The sequence below is a fragment of the Arachis hypogaea genome, chromosome 10 (genome assembly GCF_003086295.3).
Source record: "Arachis hypogaea cultivar Tifrunner chromosome 10, arahy.Tifrunner.gnm2.J5K5, whole genome shotgun sequence".
In the NCBI taxonomy this organism is placed as follows: Eukaryota; Viridiplantae; Streptophyta; class Magnoliopsida; order Fabales; family Fabaceae; genus Arachis; species Arachis hypogaea.
In genome coordinates this window covers 40,104,734-40,127,828 of record NC_092045.1, presented here as the reverse complement: position 1 = coordinate 40,127,828, position 23,095 = coordinate 40,104,734, and the positions used below count along the sequence as shown (strand labels likewise).

The window sequence follows — 23,095 nt, the reverse complement described above, 5'->3', positions numbered from 1 at the left end:
TGGAGAGATGCAAACGCTATTTAGAGTGGTTCGGCACAATCCTTGTCCTACGTCCACTTTCTTTCTCAATCGCAATTGAGAAGTTCCACTATTGCCAAGCTTCAAGGTGCTCGCGCAAAACCTTTTACAATCTGAGTCCTTAGTTTCTAACACCTCACGGTATATGATCACCACTCGTATACTAACCCACTCCACTTAGAGATACCTTCTCTAAGATTTGCCTTGAGTACTTAGTATACCTCTTTGGTATCCTCACCGACTATAGTGTTTATAACTCTTGACTCAACCTTGGAGATCACACTCCAATTTACAAAGTGTACAAGAAAACAATTCTCAAAGAATTGTTAAGATGAAATGAGTACTCTCTAGAAGAGTGTATGATTACAAGTTTAGCACTATTGAAGCAATTGATATTGCTCTCTCAAATTGTGTATTATAACACCTTAAAAAATGTGTAGAATGAAAGAATATGAACAAGATAGTTTGCAAATGCTCAAGCATCTGAAATAAGGCTTCAATCCATCTATTTATAGACTCCCCAAACCTTAGAAACGTTGGGGAGTTAATGGGATGGAGCCTTTTTGTCAAAACTAGCCGTTTTTTATGTTTTTGAATCATTTGCATCGATGCATAACACTTTGCATCGATGCAAATGTGTCTTTGAAGCTGAAATTTGAATTTTCAGCTAGGTTGCATCGATGCAAACATCTTTGCATCGATTCAACAAGTCGTCGCATGCTTTGCATCGATGCAAGATGAGTGTGCATCGATGCAAACCTTAAAGAGTGGCTTAAAATCACTTTAAAATACTTAGGATTGATCTCAAACTTGTTGGAGTCAATTCCTATGCTTTTGTACCTTTGAAAACAAGTTTTAAACCATTTGGCTAGCATCGAATTGCAAGATGTGCATCAAAACATTTTGTGAGTGTGTGTTGAGAGATTTAGCAATTGGTTCTTAACAAGAAGTTACCTAAGTCCTAAGACACTATACTTGTCTTCAAATGTTGTGGACTTGAGTTTCTTGTTGTTGTTGTGTTGCTTTCAACTCTTCATTCCTCAACGTTGAATGTTGGTTGATCTTTCAACATGCTTGTTCATTCAAGTTGTTTGTTGGTTTGTCTTTCATGTCGTTTGTTGGTTTGTCATTCATCAAAACCTACGAATACAAACTTCGCATACAAGCAACATGATTTACAATTTCCCCCTTTTTGATAATGACAAACCAATTTTGAGGATATGCATTTATAAATGATTTTGAAAGCAACAATAATGCACTTTGTTTTATAGAAAGCTTTGGAGAAGACTTCAAAAAAAACTTTAAATATCCTCAAACTTTTCTTCCCCCTTTTGACATTATCAAAAAGAAGGGAGTTTGAAATGTGTCATAGAAGCATGCATAAAACAAGGAATTTTTTTAAGTTCAATTTCTCTATTAATCTCAAGGATGAGATATTCCCCCTTTCAAAAATAATTTGATTTCCTCTTTTTATATATAATAAGCATGCATAATTCCCCCTAAAGAAGTGAAATATATCAAGGCATGCACATTAACTTAAAATAGGGGTACCAAGCCTATTTTGAGTTATTCACCAAATAAGCATACAAGCATTAATCATTAAACAAAAATATGAAGGAAATATCAAAGTATTTAAACCATAATAGAAATCCTTAGCTTACTAGGAGTTAGTTTAACAATTCATATAATCAAATAAGCATAAAGCAATAAAAAGTGACTTGATGAAGAGGAGACAATCAATATTGGACTTCATCATCATCAGTATCCTCTTCATATGGTAGGTGGATGCCGAAATGCTCATATAAGTCATCAATACGACGATCCAAGCGACCCGTGCGATGATCTACACGAGACACACAACGATTAAGTGCTTCAAGTTGCCTACCATGCTCTACTTCAATCCTTTGGATGTTTTGCTAAAAAATGCCAAATTCACGTGTTTTTGTGCAATTTGGTCGTGTTTGCATCGATGCAATAGGCTTTGCATCGATGCACATAGTACGTTGTGTGCTTTGCATTGATGCAAAGCTTGGTTGCATCGATGCAACATGCATCATTTTGCCCAAAATCACCAAATTTTCATCCTTTGGTAGTTCTTTCTTCAATCCTTTGAGTTCCATCATGTATATACTCACTTAAATCATTATAAACTTCAATTTGTTGATCCTCCATTGTTTATAATCTTCAAATTCTTCAATCTACCTCAAGATTAATCACTCATTCATCAACCCATAAACCTACAAAACAATGGCTAATTGGATATCTCCAATGCTTAAGTTAGTAAGAGATACAAAAATAGCAATATAAATACAATGAATTCAAACAAATCATATTAGATTAGAATCCAAGATACCAAGTTCATTTTGGATGTTAAAAAAACTTTCTTTACATAAAGGTTTAGTGAAGATGTCCGCTAGTTGTTTACTAGTTTCGACAAATTCAATAACCACATCACCCTTTTGAACATGGTCTCTTATGAAGTGATGTCTAATCTCAATATGCTTGGTTCTTGAATGTTGAACCGGATTCTTGGTTAAATTTATTGCACTAGTATTATCACATTTGATAGGAATGTGATCAAGCATGAGTCCATAGTCCATAAGTTGTTGTTTCATCCATAAAATTTGGGCGCAATAACTACCGGCGGCTACATACTCGGCTTCGGCGGTAGACAAGGCTACACTTACTTGTTTCTTACTATGCCATGAAACAAGAGAGTTTCCTAGCAAGTGACAAGTGCCGCTAGTGCTTTTCCTATCCAATTTGCAACCGGCAAAATCGGAATCGGAATAACCAATCAAATCACAAGTGGATCCTTTCGGATACCACAATCCAACATTTAATGTTCCTATGAAATACTTCATAATCCTTTTCACCGCACTTAAGTGAGATTCCTTAGGATTAGCTTGGTATCTCGCACACATGCATACACTAAACATGATATCTGGCCTACTTGTCGTTAGATAAAGTAATGATCCTATCATGCCTCTATACTTCTTTACATCTATGCTTTTACCTTGTTCATCTTTGTCAAGGTAGCAAGTAATGCTCATTGGTGTGTCCATTACCTTAGCATTGTCCATTCCAAATCTTTTGAGCAGTTCCTTGCAATATTTGGTTTGGCTAACGAAAGTTCCTTCTTTTCCTTGTTTGATTTGCAGACCAAGGAAGAAGTTGAGTTCGCCCATCATGGACATTTCAAATTCACTTTGCATGAGGTTTGAGAAAAACTTGCAAAGTGATTCGTTAGTTGAACCAAATATTATGTCATCGACATAAACTTGTACCAAAAGGATATTTTTGTTTTCAATCAAGATAAATAAAGTTGTATCAACCTTCCCTCTTCTAAAACCCTTTTCTATTAAAAACTTGCTCAAACGTTCATACCAAGCTCTTGGAGCTTGTTTAAGACCATAAAGAGCTTTCTTGAGTTTAAAAACATGATTAGGATTTTCATAATCCTCAAAACTGGGAGGTTGTTCAACATATACTTCTTCTTTAATGAAACCATTAAGAAAGGCACTCTTAACATCCATTTGATAAAGTTTGAAGTTATAAGAGGATGCAAAAGCAAGTAACATCCTAATTGCTTCTAATCTAGCTACGGGAGCATAAGTTTCGTCATAATCAATGCCTTCCTCTTGATTATAACCTTTAGCTACTAATCTAGCTTTGTTTCTAACAATTGTACCATTTTCATCGAGTTTATTTCTAAAAACCCATTTTGTTCCTACAATTGTTTGATTACTTGGTTTAGGCACCAATTCCCAAACGTCATTTCGTTTGAATTGGTTAAGCTCCTCTTGCATTGCCATAGCCCAATGTTCATCATCAATTGCGGACTCAATGGTAGATGGTTCAATTTGAGAAATAAAAGCACCATATGCAAATAAATTTCTAAAAGTGGATCGAGTTGTTACCGCTTTCGAAACATCACCAATGACGTTGTCTAGAGGATGATCCTTTGAAGTACGCCAATCCTTTGGAAGTGCATTTATTTGTGCTTGTGATGGTTCAATTTCTTCAACTTGAACACTATCCTTTGTTGAGCTTGTAGAGGCTTCATTTAAATCTTTTTCTTTGTCTTCACCATTCAAATTTAGTGAATCAAAGTTTTCTACATTTTCATCAAAATCTTTTCTAGCACAACAACGGTTAGTTTCATCAAAAGCGACATGAATAATTTCTTCCATAGTCATGATGCGTTTATTATATACTCTAAAAGCTTTGCTAGTTAAAGAGTAGCCTAAGAAGATTCCTTCATCAGCCTTAGCATCAAATTTGCCTAAGTTATCTTTTCCATTATTTAGAATAAAGCATTTACAACCAAAGACGTGAAGGTGGGAAATATTTGGCTTTCTTCCTTTGTACAATTCGTACGGTGTTTTCTTAAGAATAGGTCGAATGATAATCCTATTCATAACATAACACGCGGTACTAACCGCATCCGCCCAAAAGTACTTAGGAATATTAGCCTCATTGAGCATAGTTCTCGCTATTTCTTCTAAATGACGATTTTTCCTTTCAACCACACCATTTTGTTGTGGTGTTCTAGGAGAGGAAAAATTATGCTCAATGCCATTTTCTTCACAAAAAGTTTCAAAAAGATTGTTTTCAAATTCTCCACCATGATCACTTCTAATAGATGATATATGCAAATTCTTTTCATTTTGAATAACTTTGGCTAATCTTTTGAATGCTCGAAATGCATCACTCTTGTTTGCTAGGAACAAGGTCCATGTAAATCGAGAGTAATCATCAACAATAACTAAAGCATAGTAATTGCCACCAAAGCTCATAGTCCTAGAAGGACCAAATAAATCCATGTGCAAAAGTTGTAATGGCCTTGTTGTTGAAACAATGTTTTTGGATTTAAAAGAGGCCTTTACTTGTTTTCCCTTTTGACATGCGTCGCAAAGGATGTCTTTTTCAAAACGTAGCTTTGGTAAGCCAATTACTAACTCTTTAGAGACCAACTTGCTAAGATGGTCCATGTTAGCATGAGCTACTCTACGGTGCCATAACCAAGTTTCATCATTTTTACTAACAAGGCATTTCACATCATTTGAGGAAACTTCATTTAGATTAATCATGTATACATTGTCAACACGGTGCCCAATTAGCACAATTTCATTAGTGTCTTGCCTTTTTATCAAACAACATTTTGAATCAAAGGTGACTAAGTTTTCTTTGTCACAAAGTTGGCTAACACTAATGAGATTATGTTTGAGACCTTTGACAAGTATAACATTATCTATGGAGGTAGAAGGATTTTTACCAACTTTTCCAACGCCGATTACTTTGCTGGTGTTGTTGTCTCCATAGATCACGTTTCCTCCGTTTGTAGGCTCTATTGCGGTGAACTTTGATTCATCGCCGGTCATGTGTTTGGAGCATCCACTATCAAAATACCAATTTGTATCCTTAGCTCCAACACGTACCTACAAAATAATTAAAATTGGGATTTAGGTACCCAAGTGAATTTGGGTCCTTGATGGTTAGTATGAGCATAATTCCCATAAGGTGCCCATCTCGTATCTTGACTACGAAAGTTTATATGTTTAATTCTAGTAAAGCATACGGGTGCTATATGACCTACTTTATTACAATAATGACATATGACATTTGGATTATGCATCCTATGCATGTTTCTAAATGGTTGCCTAGGTTGTTTCCTAAATGCAACATCTTTTGATCTATATGCATTGTGATTATAATTTCTAAATGAAGCATGTTGAGGAGGATGTTTAAAGGCTTCATTCCTTTTAGGCATGCTTGCCTTTTGGGCTTGCGGTTGCCTAATAGGAGTTTTAGCATTTTTAAATTTTCCTTTTTCAAAACCTAAACCTTCCTTATTATGAACATGCTTTTGGTTTTTCAACATTTTATCTAAATTCTTTGAAGATTCATTGAACTTAGCTAAAGTGTTCTTAAGATTTGTAATTTCATTTTCATGCATTTTACAAGATTTGTATGGATCACTACTTGTGCTACACTTATCTTTTCCAAGATTGATATTCTCGTTTTTCAACATCTCATTTTGTTTTAAAAGATCCATATTCTTTTTCTTTAGGAGAGAATAATCTTGGGTAAGTTTTGTGTACACCTCAAGTAAGGCATCATATTCATCTTGTAAATTAAAAGAAGTGGAGTTGTCATCACTAACCTTTTCTTCGCTTGCCATTAAGCAAAGATTTGCAACCTCTTCGTCATCGGAGTCAGATTCATCCTCGTTCTCCCATGATATGTATGCTTTCTCCTTCTTCTTAAATTTCTTGTTTTTGTCCTCCTTTTGAAGTTTTGGACAATTGGGTTTGATGTGTCCAACTTCTCCACACTCATAGCATTTTGGTACCTTTGTTTTGCTCTTGAAGTTTTTCTTCATTGCAAACTTATTGAATCTTTTTAATAAGAGTGCAAATTCTTCATCTCCTTCTTCTTCATTATCATCACTCTCTTCTTGCAGTGATGTTGTTTTAAGGGCGAGCCTTTTTTCTTGCTTTCTTCACCTTTTTGTCTATTTAGCATAGTCATTTCATAGGTGAGAAGATTACCTTGTAGTTGATCAAATGTAAGTTGATCATAGAGCCTTCCTTCCACAATGGCATTCACTTTGGAGTTCCATTTTGGTGTAAGGCTTGTAAGCACCTTGGTCACAATTTGTTTATCATTGTATTTTGTGCCAAGCATGCTTAGATTGTTGAAGATCTTGGAGAGTCTTTCAAGAGCTTCTTCAATGCTCTCTTCATCTTTCATTTTAAAATTTTCCCATTCATGAACCAACATAAATACCTTTGATTCTTTAACGTGGTCGGTTCCTTCGTAAGTGATTTGGAGTTTATCCCAAATCTCTTTAGCGGTTTCACATGTAGAGATCTTCATATAATCATGCTCGTTAAGTGCACAATGAATGAAGTTGATGGCTTTATCATTCATTGCCACTTTCTTCCAATCATCGTCACTATATTCATCTTCTCCTTTCGGTACTTGCTTTGAGACGGAGACTTCTCCTTCTTTAGCGCTTGTTGTCTTTGTTGGAATGTGATTTCCATTCTCAATCACTTTCCAAATTCTCACATCTTGAGAACGGATCCAAATTCTCATCTTATTTTTCCAATAAGAGTAATTTGTTCCGCTAAAAAGAGGAGGTCTAGCGGTTGAGTTACCTTCGCTAGTGTTGTTGTTGTTAAAGCCTGTGCTTGCCATGATCTTTTCCCTTAAACGGTTAAGTCTTTCAAAGGGTTAAGCTCTGATGCCACTTGTAGAACCTATGCACAATTACTCAAGAGGGGGGGGGGTGAATTGAGTATTGCAACAACAATGAATCTTTTTGCGAAAGTTAAAGACAATATACAAAAGTGTTATTGTACTAGTATTTTTCCAAGAGCTTAACTCAATTGCTAAGCATTTATAAGGAGCTTTTACTTTCCAATAGACACCAACTCAAATAAATTGATCAAGCTTTTCACCAATCGGACTTAAGCTACTCCTTAAGTACTTACGAAGCTACTTTTCGATCACAATTTATTTGCTCAAAGGTAAAAGACAATAATATTGAAGAGATGCGTTTGGAGAGATGCAAACGCTATTTAGAGTGGTTCGGCACAATCCTTGTCCTACGTCCACTTTCTTTCTCAATCGCAATTGAGAAGTTCCACTATTGCCAAGCTTCAAGGTGCTCGCGCAAAACCTTTTACAATCTGAGTCCTTAGTTTCTAACACCTCACGGTATATGATCACCACTCGTATACTAACCCACTCCACTTAGAGATACCTTCTCTAAGATTTGCCTTGAGTACTTAGTATACCTCTTTGGTATCCTCACCGACTATAGTGTTTATAACTCTTGACTCAACCTTGGAGATCACACTCTAATTTACAGAGTGTACAAGAAAACAATTCTCAAAGAATTGTTAAGATGAAATGAATACTCTCTAGAAGAGTGTATGATTACAAGTTTAGCACTATTAAACCAATTGATATTGCTCTCTCAAATTGTGTATTATAACACCTTAAAAAATGTGTAGAATGAAAGAATATGAACAAGATAGTTTGCAAATGCTCAAGCATCTGAAATAAGGCTTCAATCCATCTATTTATAGACTCCCCAAACCTTAGAAACGTTGGGGAGTTAATGGGATGGAGCCTTTTTGTCAAAACTAGTCGTTTTTTTATGTTTTTGAATCATTTGCATCGATGCATAACACTTTGCATCGATGCAAATGTGTCTTTGAAGCTGAAATTTGAATTTTCAGCTAGGTTGCATCAATGCAAACATCTTTGCATCGATTCAACAAGTCGTCGCATGCTTTGCATCGATGCAAGATGAGTGTGCATCGATGCAAGCCTTAAAGAGTGGCTTAAAATCACTTTAAAATACTTAGGATTGATCTCAAACTTGTTGGAGTCAATTCCTATGCTTTTGTACCTTTGAAAACAAGTTTTAAACCATTTGGCTAGCATCGAATTGCAAGATGTGCATCAAAACATTTTGTGAGTGTGTGTTGAGAGATTTAGCAATTGGTTCTTAACAAGAAGTTACCTAAGTCCTAAGACACTATACTTGTCTTCAAATGTTGTGGACTTGAGTTTCTTGTTGTTGTTGTGTTGCTTTCAACTCTTCATTCCTCAACGTTGAATGTTGGTTGATCTTTCGACATGCTTGTTCATTCAAGTTGTTTGTTGCTTTGTCTTTCATGTCGTTTGTTGGTTTGTCATTCATCAAAACCTACGAATACAAACTTTGCATACAAGTAACATGATTTACACATAATAGAGTGAGGTCGAATCCCACAGGGATTGATTGATCAAGCAACTTTAATTAGAAGAATGTTCTAGTTGAGCGAATTCAGAAATTGGGTTGAGATTTGCAGAAAATAAAATGGCGGGAATGTAAATGACAGACAAAGTAAATGCTAGAATTAAAGGGCTAAAAGTAAATGACTGAAAGTAAATTGCAGAATTGTAAATGGGAATGGGGTGTTTGCTTATGAAAGTAAACGCAGAAATTAAAGAGAATGGGTGAGATCAGAATTGGGGAGTTCATTGGGCGCAGGAGATGTTGCAATTCTCCAGATCAAGTTCATTTTCATCTCTTCCTCAATCAATGCACTCATTGATCTCCTTGGCAATCTTAATTGATTGAATTACAATTTCTTGCAATTCAATCTCTGAAATCTTGATCAATAGCCAATTTCTTGGTCAATTGCTCATGAGAAGAGATGAAGTGTGGTCACTGATTATACCACATGCATTTCCCAAATCAAGTATTAAGAGGATTATAGTCACATATCCATCCAAACCCAATTTGGTCCAGCATGAGAAAGCATTTCTAGCTTGATCTCTTCATTCCTCTTTCAAGGTTCAAAACAGATCCAAGTTTGAATAGTTTCTTTTCCAAGATAACTACCCAATTGGATGAAGATCGAAAGCTTTAAAGTAAAATCCAGAGAAAAGATAGAAGAAGAATAATGAAAACTAGTATTGATCCATCAATTTACAACAGAACTCCCTAACCCAATGAAAGGGGTTTAGTTGTTCATAGCTCTAGAAAATGAAAACAAAGATGGAGAATAAATCATGGAACTAGAAGAGCAGAGAAAGTAAAATACAGAGAGTAGTGTTATTTTCCTAACTTCCAGAACTCCCAAATAATTCAAAGCTACTCATATATATACTACTCTTCTCAGCTTCTAGTTGGCTCTTCAAGTCTTGGGCCTTTGGATCTTGAGTTTGAAGCAGTTCTCTTCTTCATTTGGGCTTGGCTTTACTTGCAGAGAGAAAGTGTGAAGTGGGCAGAGACTTTAGCTCAGGACGTTAGGGGTGTTAACGTTTAGTGAAAGTATGAGTTCGAGAACGTTAGTGACACTCAACATTGTAACTAACGTTCCAATGTACCCCTTTGCCTCACGTTAGAGTCCACGCTAACTAGGTTAACGTGGCTTCTAACGTGGCCTTGCCAACTTTCGAGAACGTTAGTGACACTCAACGTTGTCACTAACGTTCCAATGTGCCCCTATGTCTCACGTTAGAGTCCACGTTAACTAGGTTAACGTGGCTTCTAACGTGGCCTTGCCAACTTTCGAGAACGTTAGTGACACTCAACATTGTCACTAACGTTCCAATGTTCCCCTATGTCTCACGTTAGAGTCCACGTTAACTAGGTTAACGTGGCTTCTAACGTGGCCATTCTTAGCCATCTCCAACGTTAGTGACAATGTTGAGTGTCACTAACGTTGACTCATCTTTCACTCATCAACGTTAGCTTCCACGTTAACTAAGTTAACGTGGAAGTTAACGTGGCTCCTTGGGGGGTTTTGTGGGTGCTTCCAACGTTAGTGACAATGTTGAGTGTCACTAACGTTGTCGACCTCCTTTGCCTCTTATGTTAGCTCCCACGTTAACCAAGTTAACGTGGGAGTTAACGTGGTATATTTCACCTTAGGCCAACGTTAGTGACAATGTTGAGTGTCACTAACGTTGGCTTCCTTCCCCCTTTTAACGTTAGAGGCCACGTTAACTAAGTTAACGTGGACTCTAACGTGGCCACTTATGATCATTGGCCAACGTTAGTGATAATGTTAAGTGTCACTAAGGTTGGCTCAAAGTCCCTTCTTCACGTTAGAGTTCACGTTAACTTAGTTAACGTGACTCTTAACGTGGGCAATGATGGCTTCGAGAGCGTTATTGGCAATCACTTTTCTCATTAACTTTGCAAGTTACCTCCCATTCCACGTTAGTGGTAACGTTAATTAGATTAACGTGACTGCTAAGTGATTCTTCCTTGCTTCCTTTGGTCCTGAAATCAAGCAATAGAGTGCATCAAAGTTCTAGTCCAAGTCATGGGTAATGCAACATACAATTTGTCACTAAACTCATGCAAAATCCTCATGAAATCATGTAAAATGCACAATGTATGCTTGAATTAAGGTATAAGTGAATATCTACCCAAAACTAGCTTATTTCCTAAGGAAATGCATGAAACAACCCTAAAAACAGTAAAGAAAAGGTCAGTGAAACTGGCCAAGATGCCCTGGCATCACAACACCAAACTTAAAGCTTGCTATTATTAAAAATAGAATTTCGGTTAAACTACGGTCGAACCAGTTGAACTAGTAAATTAATAGTTAGAGCGATTCGATGTCCGATTCAGTTACAGAACCTTGCTATAATGACACATGTATCGTAGGTATAGCAGTTTTCAGCTTTTGTTTTTAATCAAGGAGAAGCTTTGCAAGAGTTGTTATGGCTAATTCGCTAACTTAGAGTGAACTGTGCAAAATTCTAAAAATAGTTTTCATTATGGCTTTATGCCTTTATGCGATGAAAATGGACATTATTGGGTTTGTTTGAGATAAATTGGGTTGAAATTCTTTTTTTTCTTTCTTAAGTAAAAACATTTACATGTATAAAATATACTTTATCAAAAGGCATGAAAAAAATTAATTTAAAATATAAATTCACTTTTTAAACTGAAAATATATAAATTTGTCTCTTAATCAATTTAAAGAAAATTATGAATAATCATGATATAGTATATAATATATTGTAAAGAATTATAAACAAATTAGTCTATCTAATAAAAGTAAGTTATGTCACCAACTCGTAGAAAAATAAAAATAAAATTCTAAAAATATTTTCAAAAATCTAAGTGCAAACAAAATTAATTTTAAATGACGAAAATAATAAAATTTTTGCCAATAATTTTAAGGTCATGTTAAAAATAATCAAATGTGAATAAATCTGTCTCTATTAAAAACATAATTCTGATGAAAAATAATAAGACACATGTAATCTATAAAAATAGCATATTATGTGAATTTTTAGGTATAATTATACATTAATTTTTCAAAATGGTTAAAGACTTTTTTAATATTAAACGGATTAAAATGCTCTTTTATGTTTAAGTTTTTTTAATTATATTGCAAATTAAAATTTGAATTTAATTGCAGAAAGACTAAAATAACCACCAAATTCATTTAAAAAACAATTTTTTTAGCATTAATTTTAAAAACACTAAATTACACTTTTAGAATATTGTTTGTTTAATTGTATTAGACATAGTAAATGTGAACTCTAAAAGCTAAAATTCTCTCATAACTAATTTAAAAAGAACAAAGTAATTGTTCATACCTACACCCATTAAACATAGGTCCCGACGGGTTGGAAATAACTATTGTCTCGACGAACACATTAGAACCCTTAACCTTAACTGTTAGGACCTCACGTCCACGTTCAAATCCCACCTTAATTTCAAATAACAACTCGGAACAACTATATTTTACCGTTATATATAAAATGCCATTATAAAATTAATTCATCTTGTTTCATTGTATTAGAAATTAAAAATTTAAATTTGATTTTAAAAAAACCTTAATTACATTTTTAGTTCATTTAAAAAAGTCAAAATAATTTCTTTATAACTCAAATAAAGTTATAGAAAATTTAAAGTTTTTTCGTAGATTCTATTTTAAAAGACTAAAAGTTCCTTATAATATTAGTTTAAAAACAAAATAAAAAAATGTCTTTGTAGTTCATATTTAAAGTACGAGTAAATGGTCAAATTAGTCCCTAAAAGATCACTCATTTTTCAAATTGGTCCTTGAAAATATTTTTTAATCAAACTCATTCTTTAAAGATTTTAAATTAGTCATGGTAGTCTTTTCGTCACTTTTTTTGTTGATGGGTCAAAATTTGCTAATGTGATAGGTTAAGTGATACTATAACACACACCTAAAGGTGCTTTTGTTTACAGGCATGGGACATTGAGACAGAAATACAGAGACACAAAATCGTGTTTGATAGATAAGTCATGGATAGAAACATTGTGTCCAGAGACACTAAATTAGTGTATTTTGTGTTCATCCAATCAGGAAAGACATAGAGACACTAACAAGAGGCACAACTTATTTTTTATTTTTTCTTTCATTATTCTTGTTAATTTTTTATAATTATAACTCTTATTATTATATTTTTCTTCCTAAATTCTTTGAATGAAAAAAATGATAATAAATTAGACTTTCATAATTCGTTCTAGTTTATTACCAAACAAAATACAAGAACACTAATTTGTGTGTCTCTGTCCTTTCTGTCTAATTCTCAATGTCTTGTCTTGTCCTGTTTTTAAAGCCAAACGTAGCCTAAGAGTCTTAATTAAATATTAACATTATAAATTTATAAAATTATATCAAATCAAAGTCTAATTGAGGAAAAAACTTGAGGTATTAGAATTCTTCAATTTGGGGTTCATTTGATCTAATGTCATTAACTAATAATGTTAATAGTTAATTAGGACTACTAGGTATGTGTTGTTATGTTATTTAACGTACTATATCAACAAACTCTAATGTTGTTAACAATAGAAGTGACAGAATGACTAACATGATTAATTTAAAATCTTTAAAGGACGAATTTGATTAAAAAGTTCCTTCAGAAACTAAATTAGAGAACGAGTGATCTTTCATAAATTAATTTGACCATTTACTCTTTAAAGTACTAAAATATATTTTATGCATTAATTTTAAAATACTAATTTACACTTATAGATTATTTAAAATTCTTTGATTGCATTAAAAATTAAAAATATTAATGAGTAATACCCCAAATAGGTCCCCAAGGATTTGACCGTACAACAGATTTGTCCCTTAGAAAAATTAACTAAGTCCCTAGTCCCCGAAATTGTTAAATATGTGCCACATACGTCCCTGCTCCAGATTTAGCCGGTTAACTGAACGCTCTCTCTCCTACATGGAGGTGATTAGTGTGACATGTCAGGTTAATGGCTTCCAGGACATATTGGTCCCTGCACACGTGGCCAAAACGACATCGTTTAAGGGCTTTTCAAAACGACGTCATTTTGAGTGGGACAGATTAGTCCCCAAGCTTTATCAAATCAATGTGATAAAATGACAGCATTGTGAATAGGGACCTACGATAAAAATGCACGTCTGTTAAATGACCTGAAACCCCAAACCCTTACCCAGATTTTACAAGGTAAACCTTCATCTTCCTCAACTCCGTTAATGTTGACTGAAGTCTGTAATAGTGGTTTGACGAAGCTGACGGCCATTCCGTGGTGGCGGTAGTGTGTCGTGTATATCACCATTATTGGAGGTAAGTCTTCTAATTTCTTTTCTGAATTAATTTAAAGGCGAAAATTCATGTATGATGAACATGCATGTCATGTGCAGGGTAGATCAAAGATATTGTTTTGCTAGTGTAGGTTAAGTTAGAGTTGTAAAGTGATTTAGTTTGTGACATTTCATAATAGCATTACCGATGTGGGTGTTAAAAAATTGGATTCTATTTTAATGTTCTTGTAATGTCTTCGTTGCTTGTTTAAGTTGTGATAGATTTTTATTTTGTTAGTTTAGATGAGTTAAGACGTGATACCTATATTTCACCACGGTAGAAGCTTTGTGAGAGACAACAAGGAAGTACTTATGTACATCAATGGAGAAGTCAAGAAGTTTCTCCCAATGGATATTGAACTGATATGTTTCTTTGATCTGAAGAAACTTTTTTGGACTTGGGTTTCCATGACTATAAGGCAATGTTTTGGTATGATCTGACTTCTCTGACTTGGAGTCTGGTTTTCACCTAATTCATGGAGACAAAGAGATCAGAGATCTTCAAAAGAATAAAATTCTAAATGAGGACACTGATGAATTCTACGTCTACTTTGACCATCCAATCATGGAAGATACGAAGTTCATTTATGATGATGGCGTTAGTGTTGAGGAGGTGGATGTGCAAAAGGCTAGTGCTGAGGATGATGGTGTTGACAATGATGCAAATGTTGAGAGTTCAGATAGTGATGATGGGTATGAGTCAACAGAAGATGCATTGTACAAGCCACCACCTTCAGGATAGTTTTTCATATTCAAGTGAAGAGGAAGAGTCAGTTGGAGCTGGTAAGAAAGGAAAGAATAATGGAAAGAAGAAATCCCCAATGCATCAGAAATCCAAAGTTAGGAAGCCTATTAATGGGCTAGTTGGCAAGGGATATGGCAAGCCAAAAAGGATAGGCATTAGAAGAGAAGAGGTAGCTGCAGCATCTGTTCAGAGATAGAGTCATGGTGGGCCTGGCAAGCCCAGTAAGATTGATTATGGGCCTGCTGAAAAAGACAAAGTAGTTAATGGGCCTTTTAGTGGCAACAAAAACAATGCTACACCTGCTAGTGCCAATGAGACTACATCAAAGTCCAAAAAACCTGCTACACTTGATGAAGAACTCGGTTTAGAGTTGTTGCTTGAGTCAAACATTGAATTTGAGTATGAGTCTGAACAACTTTTGACTCTAGAAGACTCAAGTGATGATGGAGGAAATAGGTTTGATTAGCCTCAATTTAATCCGAGTGCAGAATTTCGGGAGGTTTAATTTCAGCTGAACATGGAGTTTGAGTCACTTGAACAATTTAAGCAGGCTCTGAAGGACTTCACCATATCAGAGGGTAGGAGGATACTTTACATGAAGAAGGATAAGAGAAGGGTCAGAGCTGCTTGTATACATGGAGGCTTCATGCCTGGAAAAGAAGTGCAAAAAGCCAAGGCAAAGGCAAGAAAAGCAGCTAAGGAAAAGGCAAAGTTAGAGGCTGCTAAAGAAGCTAATGAAAATGACAAAGCTAAAATGGTGGTGGAAACAAATGAGGCTCTTCCTAAAGGTGAGAAGGACAATGATACAGCTACTATCAATGAGGTAGAAGGATGAACTAATGCGGTAGATAATGAAAAATGTGGAAATGAAGGTGAGAAAAATGGTGAAACAGAGAAGCATGACTGTCACTAGCTTATATACATTGCAAAGAACTCACGGTCAGGTGGATATCAAATAAAGACATACAACCCCACTCACACTTGTGCAAGAGAGTTTGGTAGCAATATGGCAGATCAAAATTAGGTAGCAAGGAAGCTAGAAAATAGATTGTTGAGTCAACCACGGTTGACACATGCAGAGGCATGTGATCACATGAAGGTTAATTACAATGTGATACTCAGTGACAAAATGCTATATAGAGGACTTCGAATGGCCAGGGAAAAGTATGTTGGTAACGAGAAGGCGCAATATGGCAAGCTGCGTGGCTATCTGAATGAGATACACATGTATGAGGTTATTTTATTTCAAAGAATAACATTTCCTGAGATTTCAATAATTTGATAACATGGACTGATGAAAAATAATATTTTTTACATTTTATGTTAATTCCTGTTTGAGAAAAATAACTTACTGTGATATTATAATACATTAGAATATTGTTAGTGATCTAAGTGAATTCTTGTCATACTAAGATACATGTTTACACAGGAGCAATGCAGGTTCATCTGCACTGTTGGCAGTGAAGCTTATACCTCAATCTCCTCCATTATTTGATAAATTGTATATTTGCTTAGATGCCTGTAAAAGGGGGTTCAAGGCTGGATGTCGCCCCTTGATAGGTTTAGATGGATGCTTCTTGAAGGATTTTTAAGGGGGACAGTTATTGTCAGCTGTAGGACAAGACGCGAACAATCATTCTTATGTGATTGCGTATGCAGTAGTTGATAGTAAGACAAAGGCAAGTTGGAAATGGTTCTTGGAATTGTTATAAGATGATCTTGGGCCATGCACTGCCGATGCTTGGAACTTCATCAGCGATCAACAGAAGGTATCCCTGAATATCTCCTAGTGTTTGTTATGTTAACTAACTGAGTGCTTTGTATTATTCATGGTTTAATCACTGTTAACTATGTTTTTTATTTTCATAACCAACATTTTTATGCCTATTATTTTCTAGTCTGTTTGAACTGTAATTGGTATGCGAAATCGTGATTCACACTTTTCACAACTCCGCAAAGCTGACCAGCAAGTGGACTGGGTCGTCCAAGTAATACTTTACGTGAGTAAGGGTCGATCCCACGGAGATTGACGGCTTGAAGCAAGCTATGGTCATCTTGTAAATCTCAGTTAGACAAATTCAAATGGTTATGAGGTGTTGATAATTAAAAGATAAATAAAACATAAAATAAGATAGAGATACTTATGTAATTCATTGGTGGGAATTTCAGATAAGCGTTTGGAGATGCTTTGTTACTCCTGAACCTCTACTTTCCTATTGCCTTCATCCAATCATGTGTGCTCCCTTCCATGTGAAGCTGTATGATCCTCTCAGTGAAAATGGTCTGGCTATGGTCTCTATACAGCTAATCAACTGTCAGATTTCTCGTCTCAGATGAAAAAATACCAGCCACATCTACTGCAGGGCTAATCATCTGTCGGTTATCACTAGCATCGGAATAAGATCCATCGATCCTTTTGCACACTGTCACTGCGCCCAACATTCGCGAGTTTGAAGTTCTTCACAGTCATCCCTTCCCAGATCCTACTCGAAATACCACAGACAAGATTTAGACTTTTCGGATCTCAGGAATGCTGTCTATTGTTCTAGCCTATACCACGAAGATCCTAATCTCAGATTTAGATGCTCTGTTGTCAGGAGAGACGATGTGAATCGTTGATTAAAGACCTAAGAGAATATACTCTGGCTGTCGTTCAATGACTACGTTGAACATCATGTAGACCGCTTTGTGGTTGTCAGGCACACGGATCTTGTCTAAGTGATTACTGAAGATAGAGGGTGATTGTCATAGGTCACCCCTTTAGTCTGACTTAACTGAATTAAGTACAAGAGTATATCTTGGAGAAGAAGTAGGCGTGAATTGAATGAAAAAACTATAATACTTGCATTAATTCATGAGGAACTGCAGAGCTCCTTACCTTGATCTATGAGGTGTAGAAACTCCACCATTGAGAATACATAAGAACAAAATGGTCTAGGCATGGCCGAATGGCCAGCCTCCAAAAAGGGTTCAAAGAACTCCCAAAAGGTCCAAGACTTCGAATACAATAGTAAAAAGTGCCATTTATACTAAACTAGTAAACTAGGTTTACAGAAAATGAGTAGATAGTGCAGAAATCCACTTCTGGGGCCCACTTGGTGTGTGTTTGGGCTGAGCCTTGACTCTTTCACATGCATAGTCCATCCTTGGAGTTAAACGCCAACTTTGGTGCCAGTTCTGGCGTTTTACTCCAAAAAAGGGTCTCTAGTGGACGTTTGGACGCTATTTTGGGCCATCAAATCTCAAGCAAATATGAACTATTCAACGCAATTGAGAGCACACCAATTGGGCTTCTGTAGCTCCAGAAAATCCAGTTTGACTGTAGGGAAGTCAGAATCCAACATCATCTGTAGTCCTTTCTCAGCCTCTGAATCAGATTTTTGCTCAAGTCCCTCAATTTCAGCCAGAAAATACCTGAAATCACAGAAAAACACACAAACTCATAGTAAAGTCTAGAAATGTGATTTTTGCATAAAAAATAATAAAAAATATACTAAAAAGTAACTAAAACATACTAAAAACTACCTAAAAACAATGACAAAAAGCGTATAAATTATCCGCTCATCGCAACACCAAACTTAAATTGTTGCTTGTCCTCAAGCAACTGAAAACAAAATAGGATAAAAAGAAGAGAATATACAATAAATCTCAAAATATCAATGAAGCTTAGTTCTAACTAGATGAGCGGGGCTTGTAGCTTTTTGCTTCTGAACAGTTTTGGCATATCACTTTATCCTTTGAAATTAAGAATGATTGGCATCTATGGGAACTCAGAATTAAGATAGTGTTATTGATTCTTCTAATTCAGTATGTTGATTCTTGAACACAACTACTTATGAGTATTGGCCGTGACCCTAAGCATCTTGTTTTCCCGTATTACCACCGGATACATAAATGCCACAGACACATAACTGGGTGAACCTTTTCAGATTGTGACTCAGCTTTGCTAGAGTCCCCAGTTAGAGGTGTTCAGAGTTCTTAAGCACACTCTTTTTGTTTTGGATCACGACTTTAACCACTCAGTCTCAAGCTTTTCACTTGGACCTTCATGACACAAGCACTTGGTTAGGGACAACTTGATTTAGCCGCTTAGGACATGATTTTATTCCTTTTGGCCATCCTATCCATTAATGCTCAAAGCCTTTGATCCTCTTTACCCTTGCCTTTTGGTTTAAAGGGCTATTGGCTTTTTCTGCTTGCTTTTTCTTTTTCTTTCTTTCTTTTTTTTCGCCTATTTTCTCTTTTTTTTGCAAGCTTTGTATTTTTCACAGCTTTTTCTTGCTTCAAGAATCAATTTTGATTTTTCAGATTATCAATAACATTTCTCCTTTTTTATTATTCTTTCAAGAGCAAACAATTTTAACATTCATAAACTTTACTATAAAAAATATGCACTATTCAAGCATTCATTCAGAAAATAAAAAGTATTGCCACCACATCAAAATAATTAAACTAATTTCAAGATAGAATTCGAAATTCATGTACTTCTTGTTCTTTTGCAATTAGAAACATTTTTCATTTACGAAAGGTGAAGTATTTATGGGACATTCATAACTTCAAGGCATAGACACTAGACACTAATGATCATGTAATAAACATAGACAAAACATAAAGCATAAGGAACGAAAATAGAAAAATAAGAACATGGAGATTAAGGAACGACTCCACCTTAGTGATGGCAGCTAGTTCTTCTTGTTGAAGATCCTATGGAGTGCTTGAGCTCCTCAATGTCTCTTCTTTGCCTTCGTTGCTCTTCCCTCATGGCTCTTTGGTCCTTTCTGATTTCATGGAGTATAATGGAGTGCTCTTGGTGCTCCATCCTTAGTGCTCTTGGTGCTCCATCTTGGAACTCAAATCTCCTAAAGAGGTGTTGAGTTGCTCCCAATAGTTGTGTGGAGGAAAATGCACCCCTTGACGCATCTCAGGGATTTCTTGATGAGGGACTTCCTCATGCTTTTGTTGAGGTCCATGAGTGGGCTCTCTTGTTTGCTCCATCCTCTTTTTAGTGATGGGCTTTTGAGATGAATCTCTCCATCTTCCATGACTCGGAGTTGGAAGCAACTGCCTTCCATTTCCTCTTCCTAGAAGTTTCTCCGGTCTTGGGTGCCATTAATGGTTATTGAAAACAAAAAGCAAAGCTTTTTCCAACACCAAACTTAAAAGGTTTGCTCGACCTCAAGCAAAGGAAGAAAGAAAGGAGTAGGAGAAGAAGAAAATGAGGAGATGGAGGTGTGTAGTAAATTTGGCCAAGGGGGTTTAAGGTGTTTGTGATGTGTGAAGTTGAAGGTGGGAATGAGGGGTATTTATAGGGTAAGGGAGGGATGGTATCCATGTGGAATGGGTTGGGTTTGGGGGGAATTGGTTTGAATTTAAGTGGGTAGGGGTAGGTGGGTTGTATGATGGGAAATAGTGATGGATGTGAGTGGTGAAGAGGTTATAGGAAAGAGGGTAGGATTTGATAGGTGAATGGTGTTTGGGAAAGGGTGTTATGGAAAGGTGTGAAGAGAAGTGAGAATGCGTTAGGGTAGGTAGGGATCCTGTGGGGTCCACAGATCCTGAGGTGTCAAGGATTTCTCATTCCTACACCTTTCTAGTGTTTAAACGCCCTCTGTGTGGCATTTCTGGCATTAAACACCAGGCTGATGCCCATTTCTGGCGTTAAATGCCAGTTTGGCTGCCAGTTCTGGCGTTTAATGCCCTGAATGCTGCCAGACTGGGCGTTAAATGCCCATTCTGATACCCTTACTGGCGTTTAACTCCAGCTAGACACCAGACACCCTTTTCTGGTGTTAAACGCCAGTCTGTGTGCCATTTCTGGCGATTAACACCCAGAATGGTGCCAGACTGGGCATTAAACTCCCACTTTGCTAGCCTTACTAGCGTTTGAATGCCAGTAAGCTCGTCCTCCAGGGTGTGCTATTTTTTATGCTGTTTTTTTATTTTGCTTTGATTCTGCAGCTATTTTTGTGACTTCACATGATCATCAACCTAAAGAAAGCATATAATAAAAATGGAAAATAAAATGAAAGAGTAATTAATATAGATAAATGATATTGGGTTGCCTCCCAATAAGCGCTTCTTTAATGTCAATAGCTTGACAGTGAGCTCTTACAGAGCTTTACAGATGCTCAGAGCATGATTGTGGCCTACCAACACCAAACTTAGAGTTTGAGTGTGGGGGCTCTGCTTGACTCTATATTTAGAGAAGCTTTTCATGCTTCCTCTCCATGTTTATAGAAGAAGATCCTTGAGTCTTAAACATAAGGTAGTCCTCATTCAATTGAAGGACTAACTCTCCTCTATCCACATCAATCACAGCCCTTGCTGTGGCTAGGAAGGGTCTTCCAAGGATGATGTATTCATTCTCATCCTTCCCAGTGTCTAGGATTATGAAGTCAGCAGGGATGTAGAGGCCTTCAACCTTTACTAAGACATCCTCTACAAGTCTGTAAGCCTGTTTCATTGATTTGTCTGCCATCTCTAGTGAGATTCTTGCAGCTTGTACCTCAAAGATCTCTAGTTTCTCCATTACAGAGAGTGGCATGAGGTTGATACCTGACCCAAGGTCACACAGAGCCTTTTCAAAGGTCATGGTGCTTATAGTACAAGGTATTAGGAACTTTCTGGGATCAAGTTTCTTTTGAGGCAATGTTTGCTAAATCCATGTATTCAGTTCATTGATGAGAAATAAAGGTTCATCCTCCCAAGTCTCATTACCAAATAACATGGCATTCAGCTTCATGATTGCTCCTAGATACTGAGCAACTTGCTCTTCAACAATATTTTCGTCCTCTTTAGAGGAAGAATACTCATCAGAACTCATGAATGGCAAAAGTAAGTTCAGTGGAATCTCTATGGTCTCTGTCTGAGCCTCAGATTCCCTTGATTCCTCAGTAGGGAATCCCTTATTGGTCAGTGGGCATCCCTTGAGGTCTTCCTCACTGGGAATCACTACCTTGAGGTCTCTTCTGTATTGCTTGGGAGAGTACTAGGAGGAGTTTCAGAAACTCTTTTACTCAACTGACCCATTTGTGCCTCCAAATTTCTAATGGAGGACCTTGTTTCATTCATGAAACTGAGAGTGGCCTTAGATAGATCAGAGACTATATTTGCTAAGCCAGAGAGGCTCTTCTCAGAATTTTCTGTTTGTTGCTGAGAAGATGATGGAAAAGGTTTGCTATTACCAAACCTGTTTCTCCCACCATTATTGTTATTGAAGCCTTGTTAAGGCTTCTGTTAATCCTTCCATGAGAAATTTGGATGATTCCTCCATGAAGGATTATAGGTGTTTCCATAGGATTCTCCCATGTAATTTACCTCTTCCATTGCAGGATTCTCAGGGTCATAAGCTTCTCCTTCAGAGGAGGCTTCTTTAGCACTGCCGGATGCAGCTTGCAATCCAGTCAGATTCTGAGAAATCATATTGACTTGCTGAGTCAATATTTTATTCTAAGCCAATATGGCATTCAGAGAATCAATCTCAAGAACTCTTTTCTTCTGAGTCACCCCATTATTCACAGGATTCCTTTTAGAAGTGTACATGAACTGGTTATTTGCAACTATCTCAACGAGTTCCTGGGCTTCTACAGGTGTTTTCAGATGAAGGGATCCACCAGCAGAATGATCCAATGACATCTTTGACATTTCAGATAGACCATCATAGAATATACATATGATACTCGATTCTGGAAACATGTCAGAATGACATCTTTTGGTTAATTGCTTGTATCTTTCCCAAGCTTCATAGAGGGATTCACCTTCCTTCTGTATGAAGGTTTGGACTTCCACTCTAAGCTTACTCATCTTTTGAGGTGGAAAGAATTTGGTCAAGAAGGCATTGACCAGCTTTTTCCAAGAGTTCAGGCTTTCTTTAGGTTGTGAGTTCCACCATGTCCTAGCTCTATCTCTCACAGCAAAGGAGAAAAGCATAAGTCTGTAGACCTCAGAATCAACCCCATTGGTCTTAACAGTATCACAGATCTGCAAGAATTTAGCTAAAAACTGATGAGGATCTTCTGATGGAAGTCCATGAAACTTGCAGTCCTGCTGCATTAGAGAAACTAATTGAGACTTAAGCTCAAAGTTGTTTGCTCCAATGGCATGAATTGAGATGCTTCTTCCATAGAAGTTGGAAGTTGGTGCAGCATAGTCAATAAGCATCTTCCTTGAATCTCTAGCATTATTGTTGGGTTCGACTGCCATG

The 23,095-nt window shown here is 36.4% G+C and overlaps 1 non-coding gene across 1 annotated transcript; it reads left to right on the top strand.

Moving 5' to 3' along the window:
* The first annotated feature begins 22,585 nt into the window (after positions 1 to 22,585).
* On the top strand, positions 22,586 to 22,689 carry LOC112719083 (small nucleolar RNA R71). The gene has a single exon (XR_003161400.1). It is a non-coding gene; the product is annotated as a small nucleolar RNA R71 (small nucleolar RNA).
* The last annotated feature ends 406 nt before the right edge of the window (positions 22,690 to 23,095 follow it).